The sequence below is a fragment of the Mixophyes fleayi genome, chromosome 4 (genome assembly GCF_038048845.1).
Source record: "Mixophyes fleayi isolate aMixFle1 chromosome 4, aMixFle1.hap1, whole genome shotgun sequence".
NCBI lineage: Eukaryota > Metazoa > Chordata > Amphibia > Anura > Limnodynastidae > Mixophyes > Mixophyes fleayi.
Window position 1 is genome coordinate 151341364 of NC_134405.1, and position 7055 is coordinate 151348418.

The following is a 7055-nucleotide window of genomic DNA, read 5'->3' on the forward strand; positions in this document are numbered from 1 at the left end:
AAGTTTTCAATTACAGTGCATATGCTTCGCAGTGTGGTATTTGGTCAATTTTGCCTAGACAAGAAATCTAGAATTGTTTGGCATCATGGAGGTATAGGGACAAAAAATATATTGTTAATCTAATTACCAGGTGGGCTTGATCCATTAAATTAGACATAAGTGAAATTATGATGAAATCTAGCATTAATCAATTCAGCGACAGAACAGGATGTTTGCAAAAGTATGATGTTTTGGTAATACGATCTTTGAGTTACCAAATCAGGCAACATTTTGCTAAATCATTTTGTAGTCCTTATAAAGCTTGTTCTTAGTACATTCCACTTATTTTATATAGTTTGTTGTCAGGGTACAACTCATTCCAGTGGTCGAAGTGGAAATTTAGAAGTGTCAGTATGGAAAATTGGAAGTGGCGGTATGAAAATGTAATGAGAATGTAAGTGAATGGAAAGTGATAGTTTTACAATGAAGACAGAAGATGAAGTGGTGGCCCGTTGACTCATTCTACCTTTAAAGAGGTCTTATTTCAAGTTCAAAATATAAATTTTTGATTCCCTAAATTTACCAATGAAAACTATATTATAGTAATCGGCTGATAAATTACAAACAAATATATCAGAAATGGACATTACAACATATATTTTTGAAGATACTGAATAAAGGTGAGAACACATATTGAAATAATTTGTACTGTCACTTCTGTCAAATTTGAATATTCTAGTGAAGTTTATATCTTCATTGATATTATTTCACTTTCTATGACATATATGTTTTTTAATCTTCACATCTTTTTATTTATCAATCTAATTTCTAGTATAAAAAGTTCAAAAGGGATAGAGATGTTCAAAGTAAAGGAATATGAATAATATAAACCTATTAACTAACCCTTGAGTTTAAGTTTAGTGTTTTTGACTACCTTTCTAATCTTATCCTAGCAAAATCAGCCATAGAGAATTTTTAATTAGAATTTTTAATTTATTACATACCGATGGCAAATTTTTCCACCTCCACCAAACATAACAAAAACTTCCTATATCACTGCAGCACTTCAAACACTCAGGGAGTATTTTAATGTATAGTATCTAAAATATTTTAGCTGGGGTAATTTTCTTGTAGATTATATTGACCTATATTTTCAACTAACACAGTTACTATTTCTAACCTCTAACCACTTCTTCTAACCGCTGACCCAATATCCAGGTAAAGCTTTTCTTTACATCACAATCATTTCACTTCCTTGCCTGGCATTCTCTTGACATTTCCAGGTTCAGGTGCTTGATTTGAAATTATTGAGCTGCATATCAAAATTCTGAATGGTGTCCATAAATTCCTCCAAACCCCTCTGCTCCATCACTATATTCCCAACCACCCACCTATACATGAACAATTCTAAATCTCCTCTAAAATAACTTTATTTGTGCATGTCATCTGTGCTCTGATCCATAGATACTTGTGTGCTCTCTGTTGTCCTATCCAACCTGCATTGTTTTGTGTTCCCATTCCCATGTCACAATATGCAAATGTTACTAAAAGTAAAATAAATGTCCCTTCTCATTAAAAAAAGCCCACAGTCCCCCAGAGCTCTCAGTAGGCCATAAACCGCCCTACCCTTTTTATAAGTGAAAACAGTACTTATAAGTTTCTTGCTGATAGAGGAAGCAGTGTTTTACAAGTAGACTGGGCTTACAAAGGGAAAGGGAGTTAGTGCCACCAATATGACAGAAAGAAGGTACGACAGAAAGAACTCTACGCAGTAGGTAGAGTTCTTAATGACACCAAATCTCATATCAACAATATAGGCTGCTATGTCCATTATGACACCACCTCTTTGTGTCACCCTCTGCCGTTTGCCGTTCAATCACAAATTATATATACTCCTCACTCACAGCTTGAAGGAACTACTTTATCCCCATGTGGAAAAAAAAGCTAGAGTTTATGTCATATGATATGAGAGACCATAAATTAGACTGTGTTTGCAGACCGCTAAAAGGTTTCCACTGAAACTGGTATTAACAATTCATTAAACTTCCAATATGTTTATTTTTGATGATGCATAAACTTAATATCTCCTGATACCTTATTAATTCAAATGGTTTTTTTTTACCACCTTCACTAAACCAACCTAAATGTACTATGGTACTCATTTTTGCATAAAATACATTTCTTAAATTACCCTAATTCTGTGTACGGAAGAACTCATAATTCCCCTACTCATATGTACATTCCCAGTTAGGTCCTTAGGTAGGGTCGCTTGACAGGTACATCATAATTTATCCTTCAGAAATATTCTAAATGTTTTACTCCTGCAGCATGGAGAACCTATAAAGAAAATCGTGACCACCCTGTTGTACAGAGAAACAATCCAGCCTTAGCATCCCAACATCCGATATGTTAAAGTCCTAATTTAAACAGCATATCATGCTGGGAATTTACAATATGGTGGTCTTGGCTAAAGCATCTCTCTGCACCAGTGTGAGTTAAATAATAAGGCATAGTATATTATGCAAAGGGCTAGAAAAACTAATGCATTGTAATGACCAGTGAAATTGTTCTTATGCTTTTTATGTAACTATCTACCTTATTGCAGGCAAAGTGTAAATATTAATATGTAAGGCAATCTTAAAGATAGGAAGTTATTATGAAAAGTTTGGTTAATTTATCAAAGGGCAGATTTCATTAGGGATTTTTTCTTTGCTAGAACTCTTTGATTGTAGACATGGTACAATATGTATTACCTGAGGGACAAAAAAAGAAATAAAAAGTGAACTTAACTACAGGTAAAATCTAAAGAAGAAGGATACATTTGCAGCCTATTAATCTGTTAAGCATATTTTATAACAACTAAACAAAGCAGATACAATCAGTTAATGTTCTTATTAACTAGTTACTGTTAACTTTCTTTATTTTTATCCTGATTTACAATAGACCAAGTGCATGTAATCAATTACAGAAATGCTTACATTAGAAATGATTAAGAAATTTTAAAATGTACACAGGATATCTGTGCCCATGCTAATTTACAGAAAAAAAGGGATGCATTTTCTATTAAATTGCACACAGACATGCATTGAACACTTGCATAATTTTCTAACACTTTTTTTTTTAAGTTAAGATTTAAGATTGGCCCACAGACAGTATTTATCTGGAATAGAGAATATTAGACTTTGCTAAACAAAAGCAAAAAAATCTGTGCAACGGTGGTAATTCCACCACTGCCTGCACCCACCTACATTTCAATACACACACAGTTAAGCCAGAACAACATTTCACTACACAAACACATTCTCAGAAGTACAGAGCAGAGGACATGGGAGGGGAGACAATGATACATCACTACCATGCCTTCCCCACAAAAGTTCCATTGAGAATTGGAGCATGCCCGGGGATCAGTGCATGTGCAGTGAAGCCCCACTTAAGCTTTTAGTTCTTCTCTCTGTTCTCCTTCAATGGCTTTGATGCATATGCATTTGCCCCCAGGAGCAGATGGACCAGCAAGGGTGAAAATTATGAAAAGCAGTTGATTTATGGGAAAAATAAGACATTTTCCAGAAGACTATTCAAATGGGGAGGTTAGAATTTCATAAAGATAAAGAATATAACAAATAATGGATAAATAAAACAGGCCCTCTCTCAAAGCAAACATCAAAATTCCTAGGTTTAATAGGAACAGTTCTAATGTTGGCTTTTTATGTAATATCAAACCTGTTTTGAATGACAAACATAAATCTACTATGAATAAAAATATTGAGACCACTAAAAAAAAAACCCTCAAAGCAAAACATCGAATGGGACATATAGGGGTCTATTTATGACCCTTCATTTTTTTGACTTGATACTTTTCAATCCTTATCTCCTTGATAAGGATTGAAAAGTAACGGCTATGTATTAAAAAACTTCTCAGGGACAGCAGTGCCGATAACCTGCTGTCCCTGAGAAGTGACTCACCTGATCATCGCAGACTTTTCTCATTTTTCAAGGTTGCGGTGATCTTCTCTCTTTTTTTTTTTCTTTTTTTGTTAGTGCGCATGTACCGACTGAATAGTTGGTGCATGCGCAGTAACATCCTGGCCGGCAAACTGCAGGATGATTGACAGGGAGGGATCACATGATCCCTCCACACATGCGCTGCTCTTCAGAGCAGAGCTGGACAGCGCGAAAGTTTTCAGATATGTTAATGTACGCCAGCTTCAGATGGCGCCAGCTTCAGATGGGGTACATTAACATATAAAAAAAGAACATTTTCTCTAGTTAGCCTTTAATACATAGCGGTTCTGAGCACTTCCCATACACTGTTATGGGGAGTGCTCAGAAAAAACTATAGGAAATGCAAAGCAGCAGATATCTGAGATATCTGCTGCGATGCTTCAATGGTACATAGTGATTTCACGGTAAACTGTTGTTTTCGGGGGTTTACCACAGGAAAAATGCTTGGTAAATAGACCCCATAAAGATAAAAATAGGAGATACATTTAAAAATCCCAGGAATTGGGTATAGGAGCAAGAGCTAAGATGAAATCTCAAGGGATAACGAAGTACCCTTTTCGGTAAACAGCGAGAAAGATCAGAACCTTGTACCACTGATACAATTCCAAAAAATGGTACAGACCTCTATGTCTGTGAACTCCTAGAAGAGGCAGAGACCCAGGAATAGAGAAACACGAGGAGGAAGATGGTCATCAAAAAAAAGAGAAAGCACAAAAGACTACACAAATCAAGAATGATTTCAATATGTCCTCTAAAACAGAACCCCAAATATGTGTACTTTTGAAGGATTAAAATTTGCCCCAACAAAAAAACCTAACGTGTTTGACCTGTTTATTGAACTAAATCGTGTCATAGGAATATGTGGATGAAGAGATATGGCATTATGAAGAAATTCAAATTTTAGAAAATTTGTGGTAACGCAATTGTTTTAGAGGAGGAAGAAAATACAGCTATGGAGAATCTTGTGAGACAGCTTTAGACCACATTTTGAAAAAGAAGCAGGTGGTCAAAGGAACAATCATAACCTTTCCTTATTAGAACTTAAGGCTGTAAAAGAATTGTCTATGGACTTGACATTAACCATTAAATCTGCTGATAGATGTAAGGGAGTAGTGGTTCAAGGCACTAAAGATTACTTGTCAGAGGCAAAGACCCTACTATTATTTACCAACAAGAACTGAAATTGATTTTGGACTCCACATAGGAGGATGGGGATACATGTAAAGAGGAATGTGATTTTCTTGTTTCCTTTGCACACCATCACTCCCACCTACTATCCCCTCCTTAAGATATACAAGTCACTTCACCATATACCAGATCATCCTATTTTTTCTGGGATTGGGTCTCTTACTACCAATATTTCTTATTTTGATGATTTTATCTGCAACCTCAACTTGCCTCCTTGAAAGCTTACACAGGAAAGACTACACAATTATTAAATATTGTTGAAAAGGTTCAATGGAACAAAAACTAATATTTTCTTACATGTGATGTTTCAGCCCTATATCCCAGCATCCCCCATGACAATGGGATTAGGGCAGCTGACAAATATTTAACGAATGATGAAAAGATTTCAGTGGAACAGCGTGATTTCATTCTTAAAGCTTTCCACTGTATTCTTACTCACAATTATTTTCTATTTCATCAAGTTTTCTATCTGCAAATTTTGGACACAACCTTTTGGACAACATTTGCCCCCAGCTTCCCCAACCTCCACAAGCATATGTTTGTGTAGCAACTCAATTCTATTATCAGTTTTGTTGAATATTTGAATCACAATTCTTTTAACCTCACTTTCACTTATCACAAAACAAACATTTTTTTTTTTTTAATATAACCCCCCAGATAGTCAATGTAATAAACAACTAGTAGGGTTTTGGACTGTGGGAGAAAATGAGAGCACCTGGAGAAAACCTACACTAATACTGGGAGAAAATACAAATTCCACACAGATAGGCCCCATGTCAGAATCAAAGGCATGACCCCAGCACTTTGAGGCAACAATGCTAATCTAAATAATGTAGTATTGCTTGGCTTTTTGCCTCTCCACTTGTACAGAGAGTTCTAGCACAGCTAGCAACCCCCCAATTAGTAGCCGGTGGTAGTTGGTTTTCCAGCGCAGACAAACCCGACACAGTAGAGAGCGACAAAAAGATAACGATGACAACAAGACCGGTCATGTAGAAACTGCGACTTACCAACTTAATGACAAGTGGTGTTTGCGGCAGCTTCAATTTCCTGACACTGTAAAAACCGACCTTGCAAAAGCTGGGCGCTAAGAAATCACGTCATTTGTAATGATCCGAATGCAAGCTGCTGTTTTAAAGCGGCAATGGCTGGCCCCACAGCCTGGATTACATTATACATGCTGAGGGGCCAGCCACAGCATGTATAATGTGAGGAGACAGAATGAAGGATCCTACAACATCTAAAGGAAAGGTAGATATATATATTTACACTCATATATTCTTGCAGGGATACAATATGTGTATTAATTGTTAGTGTTTTATAAAAAAAAGTCTTGTGTTTGTGTTATGTAAGTAGTTAAGAAAAGCATAAATAATTAGAAGACCTATTCTCATTGTGTTTTTCTTATCTTGTAATTTGTATAACCTTATAATAAATTTATTAGTAAATAGAGCTGAGTTTTCATGTCTGAATTTTCTTTTGGAGTCATTAAAACTATAGATATATGTATTAAAATTGCATAAATATATATATATATATATATATATATATATATATGTCAGGCTGCAAAGTTGGACAAATTCATAGTTAATGAAGTTAGTTGTGTCGGAGCTTAGTCCATATAAGGGGAGTGAAATATTGGTCTTATTGAATGATAAAGTCTCTCCAATTTAATGACAACAGTGATATGTAAGTTCTCACCACTCTAATCGTACAGGTACTTGGCTCCTCAAGGTCTTCAAAATTAAATATCAACAATAAAAGTCCACCAAATCGAGTAGCCTCACAAGGATTCCAATATCTTAGTCATCTGTATATCATCTGTGTGCTGCTCCTAAGGTCTTTGTGTCTTTTAATATTTCAGCAGTTGATGTCTGTATACAGTA